Raw genomic sequence first — 13,732 nt, 5'->3', positions numbered from 1 at the left:
TATTTATCTTACAATGAAAATAAATTGTAAGTAAAAAAAGAAGCCAATCAATTACTATTTTGGTCTTGCTTTTCTTAAGCCCTAGAAGTTTTGTCTCATGTGATATATTAAGATTTAACTAAAATGTGCCTTTGTGTGAGCAAATTCTCATTCAGCACATTCTCATTCAGAATGAGGTAAACTCTATTCTTATAGTTATTCAATATATATTCATTTTATATTTTTTAAAGTTTATCGATAACTTTTTATAATCACTTATACCAAGTAAATATATACTAATTATTGCCCATTTTATTAGAAGTGTACTAGTAAAACATAATAATGCATACAATCAAGAAAAATCCTTGCTGGCTAACATTTCCCCCCAGTTTTTACGGAGGCCTCTCTCATCAGGATTTTGAGCCCTTCAATTGCTGAACTAGCAAACTAAGTTATATATGGTACTAGCCGAAACTGCAGACTTTGCAAGACTTTCCAAGAATTTCAGAAATGGCACAAAAGGAAATATTAAGTGTATCTAGTAGTAAAGGTATGATGAGGAAGACACAGTCAATGGCAGAGTAAATTTGTTCAGAAAAAGAGCCGCACAGGCAATCAAGATAACCAGTGTTACCACATTACCCGAGAAAGGTATTGAAAATCCTGGCCTCCATCTTTGCTGGAGATAAACTCATCACTGCACAGCTCGAGCCATCCAAAATAGAAAATGCTTGATTCTTACTCTCTCACAAATGGGTAATATAACAAACCAAGTAAAGGAAGCATTTTTCAATGGTCAGAAAAGCCACCTTCTCCTGTCCCTCACACCCTCCTCTCACAAAACCCTTCAAACCAATCCATGTACCGTATGAAATTAGATGCATTCCATTTATTTTACAAGATCTCCATAATAGCCTGCTTGGGACCAACAACTCAGCAAACTAATGAAAGTAACTTCTGACTCGGAAGCATTTCTTTCCCTTTGGAAATACTGAAGCCAAGGAAATATATTTTTTTGGGGGGAAAAAAGTTATAGAAGGCAAATAATATGTCATAAGTCAGAGAAGGGAATTGTGAATAAAATAGCATGCTGATGTGGAGGAGAAAAGATGCATGCCTGACTTTGCCAGGGCCTTTGCAGAAGGGGCCTTTTTGGAAGTGGGGAATGATTGGATTGGCCAGAGTCAGTTTTGTTGTGCACGGAGCTTCCTGTTGGCTGGCCTGATCTAGGGTGTTATTAAGCCATTTGGGCTGGAACATCATTATTCTCCATGAAGAATTTAAAGAAGATCCTGACTTGAGCCTATTGCAAGAGGAGTCATGCTGTGCCATGCAGTATAAAAATATCATCAGTCTTATGCCCCTGGCACATTCAAACACCTAGTGGGATAAGCCAGGCACCAATGTTCAAGGTTTTATATAAGGTAACAGCTGCTTTGGTCAGACAGTTAATTAAATATGTTAATTTCCCATACAACCAACAGTAGCGACAACAGATCAAAGAGGGGTTTTATGACATTTCTGGGTTCCCTCCTATACCCAGGAGGATGGACTGTAGCCACATCATCTCCCTGTCTCCTTTGTGTTGTAATGCTGCTTTTTCTCTTTGGAAGCAGCCCTGTTCTATGACACTGCAAATATTGTACATGCTTTGGTACCACTCTAACCAGTGCCAGTTGTCACCACTCCAGTCCTGAAAGGCTATTTGTGCCTGATCCCATGCTAGTGTTTGGTTAGTCAGTAAATATCACAAATCATGCTGAAGGTGGAGAATGGGCTCTTTCTCCATTTGTGTCATTCTGGCTTGGCATTTACGTCTTTGTGGAGCTGATAGAGCACAGATTGTAAATCACATAAAGGCAATGACTCAACTCCATCCTAGGCATGAGGAAGCACCAAAAGATTGTTCAAGATGGTGTTGTGAGTTAATCACAGGGAGGGCACAAAACTGAGAGTACATTGTTTAAACATAATAATATGCAAATGTGCTTTCTGGCAATATGTGGCACTATGAAAGGAAGAAAATGTTCTCGCTTCATGGAGAAAAGTAATCACAATATCTAGGAGTTATAAATGCAACAGTGACATGAAACCATTTATAATCTTTTTTTTGTCATATGGGAAACTGAAGATTGATAGGGAGATGGCATATTCACTGTGATGACGCAAATGCTTTTATACACCTAAATGAAAGCTACAGAGAACCTGTACAGCTGAAGAACAGTTAAAGCAGATCAAACTTTGGTGATTGGCATTTTTTTGTATAGGAACACTTACCAACTATAATTTTCTCAAGGGACTTCAAAATGCATATGGTAGGTGATTAGATAATCATCAGTAGAATGCTATATTCTCATGTCCAATGTCACTTTTTCAGGACGCATCATTTTTGTGTAGCATATGTATTGGTCATATTGCTTAAAATATCTATATTCTATATTATTAAACTGGGATGTAAAGTGATAAGATAAGAGACTAGTAGAATTTGTCATAATTGTCAGTATGTTTCCATTTTCTTGTCTGTAAAATGAGAGACTGGAGGAACTAAACTTTAAAATCACAACCTGGTCTAAGTTTTTACTTGGGCAATGTGATAAAATCAAAACATTCTAACCTATCACCAACCAGCTGGTGACTTTAAGCAATTGATTTAACTATTCCAAGTCTCCAAAATTTAGTTTAAGACCATAATATGTGTGAATATGCTTAGTGAATTATAAATTACTTATAAAATATTAGTTATTAATAAGATTCTTTGAGTTAGATTTCTAGTTCATTCTTTTAATAAAAGATACAATTTTATTTATTTGAAAATCCTAGAACAATAGTGATACTGCTATATTTCAAACTGAGTCCAAAGGCCTGAGCAGAGATGTGATATTCAAGGTCACGAAAAGATGAGCATCCCAGATGAAGAAAACAAGTGAATTTGCCCTTCACCTTTTTGCTCCATTCAGGCCGTAATGGATAGGATAAAACTGGCCCACATGGGTAGGTGATGCTCTCTTTATCTGGTCTACTGAATCAATGCTTATTTCTTCCAGAAATACCCACACAAACAGCACATCCCAAAATAATGTTCTACAGATATCTGGTCACTCTTTAGCCCAGCCAAAATTAACCATCATATAACTATTAACTTATCTATCTTATTTTGCTAATGTCATCAAGGGGATCAGTGAGAATTCAATTAGAACAGAACAGAGTCAACATCACAGATTTAAGGAGAAATTTCAGGGCAAATGAGAGAAAAAAGCTAGCAAACATCTAGTAGTTTAATTTGATTTTAAGTCTCTGGGTCCATTGTAGTTCCTTCCTCCCAAAGGAACAAATGTAGATTCTAAATATGAGTACAGAATACATAAAATATCTCACTGGTTGAGACAGGAGAAGGAGGGGGAGTGATTCTTGACTTATAATCTTTAAGTTATTTTTCAGCATATTAAATATGTGGTTATAAGCCATTAGGAAAAATAATAGTCATAATTGATATGACCAGGAGCACAAGAACAGGAGAAGATTGATGTCTCAGCTCATCAGTCAGGCACGGTTAATTCAACCTTTCTCAGCCTTTGTATTCTATTCAGGTCCTTAACAGATTGGATGATGCCCACCTGCACTGGGCAGGGCCATCTGCTTTATTCAGTCCACCAATTCAAATGCTAATCTCTTCCAGAAACACCCTCACAGATACACCCAGACATGCTTAACTAATTATTTGGCATTGCTGGGTTCAGGCAAGTTGACTCATAAAAGTGCAGATCTAAGATGCAATGAGCAAGCACAGCATTGCATGTGATTTCCAGGTCAGTACCAAGGTAACCAAGGCTGAGCTGGTTTTTCAAATACAAACATACCCAAGGTAATGAAGATTAAAAGTAAAAATGGCAAAGATTTCGCACCTGCCAGATTATGAGATTTTGGTTCATGACTAAGAATTTGTAGTCACTTTGGCATAACAAAAGTGACTACAAATTCTTAGTCATGAACCAAAATCTCATTATCTGGTGGGGAGGGGTGGGGAGGAGGGGAGAGGGAGGGCATGTGCTGGGGGGTGGTGGCAGGCAGGAGAGGTCAAGGGGGGAAAAGGAGACATACATAATACTTTAAACAATAAAGAATTTAAATTAAAAAAAAATTTGTAGTCACAGTTGAGATGTTTCCTCAAGCTTTTTAAAATGTAATGACCGCTGTCTCAGGTATAGGCTACTAAGAAGATGGTCAAAAGAGCAGATTTGCTTTTCTGGATTCACTAACAAAGTTTCAGGATTCATTTACTTCATTTGCATTTTGAGATATTTATTGTTAAGAAAATGCCACACAAAGTTTCTGTGAGTTCAATCTGACACTGCACACTATCTCACAGAGTTGAGATCACGATAAAGCTTATATAGGAAAGGTTTGAAGTAAATAAGGTGAGATTTAAAATTCTGTCCTTTTCCTATCCGCCCCCGCCCCCTTTTTTGTCTTTTTTCACTATATCTTTTTAAGTTATGTCCTTGGCACTGATCTGAATAGTTTATATATGTTAGCTCTGACAAACTTTACACAAATTTTATAAGGGAAGTAACTTTCCCCGAAAAGACAGTATTTTACAGGTGAAGAACCCTAAACTTAAAACTGTAAACAGTGTAAAGTAACTTGTTTAAGGTTGCCTCACTGACCATAAAGTGACTGAGGATTCCAACCCAAGATTGTCTTCTCACCCTGAGTTCTTAACATTGCAATCCCAACTCCCAAAGGCCAAAGCTGAAGAACTCAGCAAAAAGCACCTGTCAGAACATGGGCCAAATAAAATTATCACGACATTAGGATGGGGCCTTAGATATAATTAATGCAACAGCCTCCTATTTCTCTGGTGGAGCAGGGGAGATGTGGGGCGAAGCTCTCTGGGTAACAAGCCAACTACAGAGAGAGAAGAGGCAATAGACTTAAAGAAGGGTCTCTAGTGGGGAGCTAAACAACTCTGACTTTCATCCCAATTTATTTATTACAAATAATTTGTTATATTTTAACATTGTTTTATATTTTATGGAGTATTTTAAAATAGGTTCCCTTATTTAATTTGAACCTTGAAGAGCTTCTTATTATATGAGCGAGATGTTATAATCTCAACTTTAAGGATTAAAGCAACCTCAGATTTTAATTACAAAGCTATCTTGAAATAGCATTAACTAGTAGACCTAGATAGAACCCATGTTTTTTTGTGTTTTTTTGTTTGTTTGTTTTTAACTGCAAATGCTGTGTCTTTCCAGCCACATTATTTCCTTTGAGATAACAGGTTACCAAAGGCACATGTAACAAATACTAAACAAGTTTGATAACTTTATGATTATCTTAAAAAGTGTTGAACTTGAATCAGAAACAAAAGAAATGACTTGTGACACAAATAAATGTAAAGGCCATATTTAGATTTTAAAAGAATTTTCCTAAATTGAGGAAATTTTCTTGTCATAAACTTGCTGTGGATCAGCAGCATAATAGAATTGATCAGAAATTATTAATGAAACCAAGGCAGAATTAGGAAAAATGTATTTTTCTGGGGAATGAAAATGACAACTCTGTCTTCTCTGCATTGGTCAATACTCAGAGTTTTAAGTTCAGTAATTGGTTGGACATTTAAGAAGGCTATTGGCAAGCAGGAGTCCAGAGGAGGCGACTAAGCGGTAAGACGGAGTCAGGAAATAAATCTGTCTCTTGGGTACCCAGCACCATAGGCAGAGTCCTAAGGATCTGAAAACTAGCATTTCTTTTTATTCTTACAACTTTAAATAGTAGGAACTAGTATTATTCCATTTCACAGATGAGGAAAGTGAAAAGTGATCACTCCATTACCTAGAGCAATAAGCTAGAAAATAAGCTAGCTCATTTGCCATGAAAGAATTTAAGAATGCACTTGTAAAAGTATGCAATTATGCTAAAGCAGTGGTTCTCAACCTGTGGGTCGCGACCCCACTGGGGGTTGAACGACCCTTTCACAGGGGTAGCCTAAGACCATCGGAAAATACATATATAATTACATATTGTTTTGTGATTAATCACTATGCTTTAATTATGTTCAATTTATAACAATGAAAATACATCCTGCATATCAGATATTTACATTATGAGTCATAACAGTAGCAAAATTACAGTTATGAAGTAGCAACGAAAATAATTTTATGGTCGGGAGTCACCACAACATGAGGAACTATATTAAAGGGTTGCGGCATTAGGAAAGTTGAGAACCACTGTGCTAAAGCAATCCTAATATCACACAAGATCCTAGATTATTTGCTCTTTAATGTTCTTATATTGCTCCTTACACTCCAAGTCTCAAAATTCTACTGAAGTTAAATACATTTTTTAACTTAAATATAATATTAATATAGATAAGTATATAACATACAATATGTAAAATTTTAATATATAATAAATTATATAAAATATAGATACTATAAGTTTAAACTGGCTCTCAATTAACCATATTTTATGTCATAAAATTTAAACAAAGCTATATTTTAGAAACTTTAAGTGTTTTTAATATTTCATTATTTGAAATAACTGAATCCCTTCTTAGTTATTATTAAGTTGTAATTTTTCCCAATTTTATTTTAATTTAAAAAATTGAACCATTAGCTAAACAAAATTAATAAACAAATAGAGAAAAAGTTCTATCACTGCTCTGATGACAATTCTCTGACACTAACTAGGTGTTCTGCAATTTAATTCAATTCTGACAGGAACTACTTGTACCTGAGTCCACAGTTAAAGAGAAAATTCTCCACCAGATTACCTTCAATTCAGATGTTAGCCACCATCTGGGAGGCCATCTGTACTTCTGAATAACAGGCTATAAATTTGGGGTTCTACAAGCACCTCAAGTTTGACAATTTGCTAGGACAACTCTGAATTCACTGAAAGCATTACACTTATGATTACAGTTTTATTGTAAAGAATAGAGGACACGAGCAACCAAATGTAGAGATGCGTAGGACAAAGTCTCTGTGGAAGGGGCTCTTAATTCAAAGCTTCAATGCTATCTCCTGGTAGAATCTGGGGACATCACCCTCCCAGCACATCATTGTGTTCACCAACCAGGGATCTCCACTCAGCTTAAAGTCAAGAGTTTTCATTGGGGTTTTACCACCTAGGCAAGAATGAGTTCCATCCACAAGACCAATGATTTAATCAGCCTCCAGCCTCCTTCCCATCTGCCTCTGGACACTTGGCTGTCCAAAGTTATGACCCTCTAATCACATGGTTGGGCTCTTTGGTGAAGAGCTTCCATCTTGAATCTATCTTGAGGGCCCCCATGAGTCACCACATTAGCATACCAAAGACATCTATCACTCAGGAAATTCCAAAATTGTTTCAACTTTGTGCCAGGAACCGGGGACAGATACCATGTATATTCTCTATCATGTATCTATCTACCCATCCATCATCCCAATATCCTACTAGTTGTCTAGAATTGAAGTAGCTTATTGTAGTTTACTATAAAAATGGCAGGCTCCTTTTCACACACCCACATTAAACTTTGAGAGACTATTTAGTAGATTTAGATTAATTATGGTCAAACACAGGAAATTTAGGTTTAAAAAAAGTTTGCCCCTTCGTTGATGGTTAATGAGGAAATTAAAGGATAACATTTTTGATTAGGCACACCCAGGGTGCTTCTGGGGACTCCCATGCATTGGAGCCATTAAAAGTAGTTATCCTAGGTTAAGAAAAAACTGGTCACATTGGAGTGAATCTAAGTTGTGTGAGTAAAAGAAGTCTACATTTTCTTTCCCTACTCTTCTGCAAATGAAATACTGGCTTCAAGCATTCTTTTTTACCAGGAAGCATTTTACTGTGATATTTTAATTAAGTGTTTCTGTTTAACCAACAACTCAATCTGATGCTTTTCATGGGGAATTTTTTTGGTCTAAATATATCTCTAGAAACAAAGGTATATTATCATTTATGTCAGGAAGTGACATGGTCTTAGTACTTGTTAAACCATAAATAAGGATGTGTCTATCACAGGCAGAGAAAATGAAGGGGTGGGGGAAGGAACAATGCATAGCAGCAGGGATTGTGTGTGTGTCTAGCAGAGCGTTGAGAAAATGAGGATGCTGCTGATTTTGTTCTCATTCTATTCATCACTGAAGTTGTGAAGATAATATGAAAAATGGGGATTGTCATTCTTTTAAGTCAATATAATATACATGCACTTTATAAGGTTTATAGCTTTTCTATGGTTTTGTGGCAAGATTTATAGAAACTTACAGAACACTTCTGAAGTCAAACAGGAATGAAATCCCTGAAAAATGGAGTGTTCTGTTAGAAGGAATTAAGGCTAAAGGCATACATCCTACTTATGCCCAGTTTTGATGCAAATGCTGAAATGACAGGTAGAGAGAGGGGAATTACCATGTCTGCTTATAGTCCCTGAAATGACATCCCTTGGATAAATCTCCCTGCCAGGGGAGAAACAGACTATTTGGTATTTTGACAAGAAAGAGTTTATAAACACTAGAGAAAACTTGGACCTTGACAAAGGAGAGCTTGGAGGGGAGGGGAGGGGGTCAGGGACAAAGAGTCCAACCAAGAACGTCTGGGTGAAAAGAAGCCAATACTACACAACACTGTTGCAGAGTCTAGTGATGTGGGTTTTAGTTGTAGAGACGGCTGTGGGGCAGTGTGGGGCCTCTTTTACTCATTTCTCTTATCATGTCATTGAGAAAGAATTGAATTTGTAATAAAAATTATTCTGGATAATTTCTAATTAATTTGAAACAGAGAAGGAAAATGAGACTTAAGAGATCTTTATATCTCGGCAACAGAAAATGTTTACAACCCTCCAAATGGACTTGCGTGATTTAGGCTACTCACCCAGCTGTAGAATCTCTCTCACTGTTGCTCATTAGATGAGGAAGGGAAAAGAGGGTAGGGGTCTGATTGAGGGTCCTGGTTGAGCCTCAAGGAGGATACAAAAGATGAAAAGCTACCTTGGCAACCATTGATATGTCGCCGTAGCTACTGTACAGGATTCATTATTTATTAAATAAGTGACAAATATACTCAAAAATTGCAGCCACATGGGCTGCACAATTGCATTTTCATATTATTAACATGTTGCCAACTTACAACTCTTCGAAGTCCAAGTAAATGTTTTGACAAGAGGAGACAGCAAAGACAAATAAGAAGTAGCGGTCTTGAAGAAATTCAGCCCCACTTTTAACAGCTTTAAAGTCTTAAGAGTGTTTTCACTGGGGCAGTACCAGATAAATTGCTCTTATATGTGCATGCAAAAGGCTAAAATTCCTTTGAAAGTTTATAATTTCTCATGGGAAAACACAACATAAAAGTTACTTTTACTCATAGAAAAACAAAACCATATTTTCCTGTCAACCTTTGCTGTTGGGAATTTCAAACTTTTTGCATTTTTTTCCTGTGATTCTTAGCTGGCCCAAGGGACAGGCGTTTACAACATAATTTACTTTCAACGTGTCTCTGTAAATCATTGTAATACTCTATTGCTTGTGCAGAGGAAAAAAAAAAAAAGTTCCCAATGGGGTTTCTTGTCCCACTTTCCCTGGACTCCAAGAGCCCAAACAAGAATATAAACTTTCCCTTTTTAATGTCCAGCCTCAAAGACAGATGCTGAGAAAGGAAACATCAGACAATGAAAACAGGTGAAGTTGAAACCATGGGCAGGCTTCCAGGCAAAAGATTATTATATTTTAAGATTAATTGGGAGAGGGGAGATTTGCCCAAGGTGATGTGGAAATTTAAAAATACTCAAGTCATTCTAGAGTAGGTGGGTTGCCCTCAGCCAAATGACTTAATCTTTTTTCATAAGGTCATTTTTAAAATATTTTTTTTCCCAAGGACCTGTAGCATACTTTTGCCAAGCTATTAATATCAAAGATCATTCAGTTTTACATGAGAATTTGATGACTTGTACACTGGTTGAACCTTCACCTTTACAACCTTAATGGGAATTTATTAGCTATTTCACAGTGTGTAAATTTGAATCTAGGTCAAATGAGAAAGAAAAATAGGGCATATCCAGGCCTGAAGAGTAACCTGAAAAATGATATATCAGAACCAAAAAAAGATAAGGTGAAAAATTAAACAGATGATTAAAAGTGTCTTAAGCAATCTGAGATTTGAAGGCAGAACCTGATAAATTACAGACTATTTGAGCTCAAATTCAGGTGACTAGTGAGCCTGGTTCCTACACAAGAGCTGAAGATTAAGGAGTTAAAATATTGTATTAACCTGCCTCTGCTAACTGTCCATAACAGGAAATGTAACCCAGGTGGGTTTGATATTCACAAGATTAAAGCGTATGTCTACCATCAAATGGTCACCACATTAAAGCTGTTTTAATGAGGCCTTGGGAGATAATGAATGAATGTCGCTAATTCACTAGAGAAGACAGCCTGACCTTCTTCTGACCTCTTTGCCGCCAGGTATCTTAAACAACATATTAGTTCTGCTTAAAGCCAAAATGGGACGGTCTGCAAGATAAAAACAAGCCAAATGCTGCGGAGAATGACTTTTGCTGGTGCTAAAGCCAGAAAAAAATGTTCTCCCTAGAGTTCTTATAAAAAGAACACTGTGTAACAGGATGAAAATCATCCTCACTGACACCTTTATCTCACACACAGCCCTCGGCTTCATCAGGCTGTTTCCTACAGTGGCCCTCAAGGTAATATTGTCCAGTTACACTGTGCCGGGAAAATACCTCTAGGTAAAGGCATGGGTGGAGGACTATCATTTAAGGATATAACTCCTTGCTGGTTTAACTTAATCCTGAATACATTTTAGAGGATTTCGAGGGACTGCTTACCTATCAGGTAAGGATTCGTAAATATCAAGCATTTGATAGATTTAAGACAGCAGTGCATTAGAGATTGTACTGGCAAGAAAATCTTCAGTACAAAACCAATTTATTGTGATTCCACTTGTTTTTCCAGGCAGCTGGAATAGGTGGTAGGTCTTTGTAGAAACTGAGGTGCCAGACACCATTTTCCCAAGTAAAAGATAATCTATCTCTGCTAAGAGGTGAACTAAAGGAGTAGCTATGATTAGGGGGGAAGGGACAGGCAGAAAACACTCTAGCAACTATTTTGCTCATGGACTACAAAACTGTCAAGTAAGGTAAAATTAATACAAGTGAGAATCTATTTTAAGACTTGACCAACACAGATATAGTTAAGTACATTAACTTACAATGGTTTCAAATATTTTTCTGGAAGAAATAAAACATTTGGATAGCATTGATGGATTTTATATGAGCCTTGTACTAGAATAGTCTTTCTCCTAAATCAGTGCTTCTCAACCTTGGCTGCACAGTAGAATCACCTGGGAATCTTTTTAAAATCCTGATTTCTGGGCCTCATCCTCCGGAAATTCTGTGTCTTTGTTATGGGGTGAGGCCACAACATTAGTAACAAAGAAACAGAATTTCCGGAGGAGGAGGCCCAGAAATCAGGATTTTAAAAAGATTCCCAGGTGATTCTAATGTGCAGCCAAGGTTGAGAACCACTGTCCTAAATACACTTGTATTACAAGTGTATTTAGGAGAAAGACTACTCTATTAGAATAGCCGTTTTCCTAAACATGCTTATCAAGAAAGTTTACAGGTGCATCAAATGAATATTGTGATTTGTTCATATGTGCAGAGCCTCAGGTTTTTTGTTTGTTTGTATGTGGGGTTTTTTTGTCTTTTTTTTTTTAGGATATCTGTAGTTTAAAATGTTGAAGAAAAGTGAAGCAAGAGGGAAAAATCCTCAAAATTATTTTCCAGGCCAGATTTATTTGGCAGACACATTCAGGAAACTATGAAGTGTATCAAGTTTTGAGTATTGTATTTGGACACCAATCCATAACTGCAGTCATCAGTTTACTGACAACCATCTGCTTGGACACTACTCCCCACTCTAATAAGTGATGTTAAGTTAAAATGACAACAAACAATTTCGGCAGCAAAAGTAAAAGTGAAGATAGCACTCTTGAATTCATACAAAGTCCAATAGTTATCTCATTTCATCATTATCCAAGCACATGTAGGTAAAGAGTGTTATCAAACGATTTCCATCACAACCAAGATATGTGAGAGAATGATCTAGGTTGGTTTTTGCTTTTTTTTTTTTTTTAAATCTGTCATGTCTCTATTCACAGTAACCTTGCCTTGTCAGTGATGAGTCCTAGTTATCAAGTCAAACACAGCTTTCTCTCAGTATCTTACTTTACCTGAATCCTTACATGTTATAGAAGTAAGATAGCGGCTTAGTCAATGTTGGTCACCCAACCTTTTGGTGTTTTCTCAGTCCGGCTACTCTACTTATTTCAATGACTCCCCAATATCCACATGTAGCCTAGTCCTCTTGCAGGAGGTCCAGACCTACAGTGTCAATGACCTACAAGGTATTTTATTTTAAATGTTTTATAGACATGCTCAAAACCAAACCTACTTTTTCCTGTACCACCCACCCCTATACAGCATCCATCTCAGTTTTGTTGAAATCTCAAGGAAAAGAACCACAGCATATCCAGTTGCCTATGTTAAAAACCTAGAATAATTGTTCATTTGTCTTTCTCCTTTCTTTTTCACGAACGAATTAGACACAATGTCCTGCATATTAGGTTACAAATAAATGAAAATACAACTTAAATATTTTTAAGAAAAAAGAACAGAAATTCCTTGGATTATTTACCTGAAAAGCTTAGTCCTATATGGCTGTAAGGCTTAGCGTCTGTCCTTGGGCCTCCTTAGGATTCTTTCCACCTCTTAGCTCTTTTTTTTCCTGTTATTTCCATTGCTGATAAGTTCTCTGGTTAGGGTGGCTAGAAGTCTGCTGACAGCTCCAGATTTATAGACTATCCCCTCAGCAATTCCAGCTGAAAAAAAAGTGCTCCTTCTCAAAACTTTCAAAGAAAATGTCTATTCTTATAGTCTTTGTTCTGCCAGAATTAGAGATCAAGTGTTTATACCTGATCCAGAGAGCGTGAGTAGGCGGAGGCATCGATCTGATTGGTCGGTCTAAATTACACATCCACACCTGCAATAGAACTAAGGTTAATACCACCTGAGTTCCAAGAATGAGAACTGTGAAGCGTTAATAGCCCAGAGATTATGGTTCTCAACCTCTGGACCTTTAAATACAGTTCCCCATGTTGTGACCCAACCATAAAATTATTTTCCTTGCTACTCCATAACTGTAACGTTGCTACTGTTATGAATCGTAATGTAAATATCTGATGTGCAGGATGGCCTTAGGCGACCCCGTGAAAGGGTCGTTCGACCACTAAAGGGGTTGCGACCCACAGGTTGAGAATTGCTGTTACCAACAGAATGAAGTGGGTACTAGCAGAATATTCTAAGAATGTCCACATTTTTTCCTTTTCCTAAACATAAGCAAAATATAGAAAAAGTGTGAATGTATTAAACTCTAACCTTGATATAATTTTAACTATAGAGTAGAAATTGGTGAGAAGTAAGGTTATTTTGGAAGTCATCTGGGTTCCCTTGGAAAGCTTCTGCCTGTATTTTCCTCTGAACATGCAGCAATTTTTATGTATATATAGCAAGGCTTAATGATTTTACTTTTTCAAAACAAATTCTGGATTTTCAAAATAGAGAATTAATTTAGGTTTTTCTAACTTAAATAGTAGAATAATAGTTCAATGGAGAGATTAAAAGTAAGAGAAAGTGTTTTTTTAGCTTGGAGGAGTAAAAAACAGCAATGACTTCAATTATGCACATTAAGTACAT

At 36.7% G+C, this 13,732-nt stretch overlaps 1 long non-coding RNA gene across 1 annotated transcript in view; it reads right to left on the bottom strand.

Annotated features, from left to right (window-relative positions):
* Window positions 1–12,909, bottom strand: part of LOC139015702 (uncharacterized) — a 56,624-nt gene extending 43,715 nt beyond the window's left edge. Inside the window, exon 1 of the long non-coding RNA XR_011472483.1 lies at window positions 12,675–12,909. This is a non-coding gene — a long non-coding RNA (uncharacterized lncRNA). The remainder of the gene's footprint in view (window positions 1–12,674) is intronic.
* Between the last annotated feature and the right edge of the window lie 823 nt (window positions 12,910–13,732).

Source organism: Myotis yumanensis, unplaced genomic scaffold, assembly GCF_028538775.1.
Source record: "Myotis yumanensis isolate MYYU_CA2020_CCGP unplaced genomic scaffold, mMyoYum1.0.hap1 SCAF_8, whole genome shotgun sequence".
NCBI lineage: Eukaryota > Metazoa > Chordata > Mammalia > Chiroptera > Vespertilionidae > Myotis > Myotis yumanensis.
Note: the sequence above shows the minus strand (reverse complement) of the source record. Positions and strands in the feature narration are given on the sequence as shown.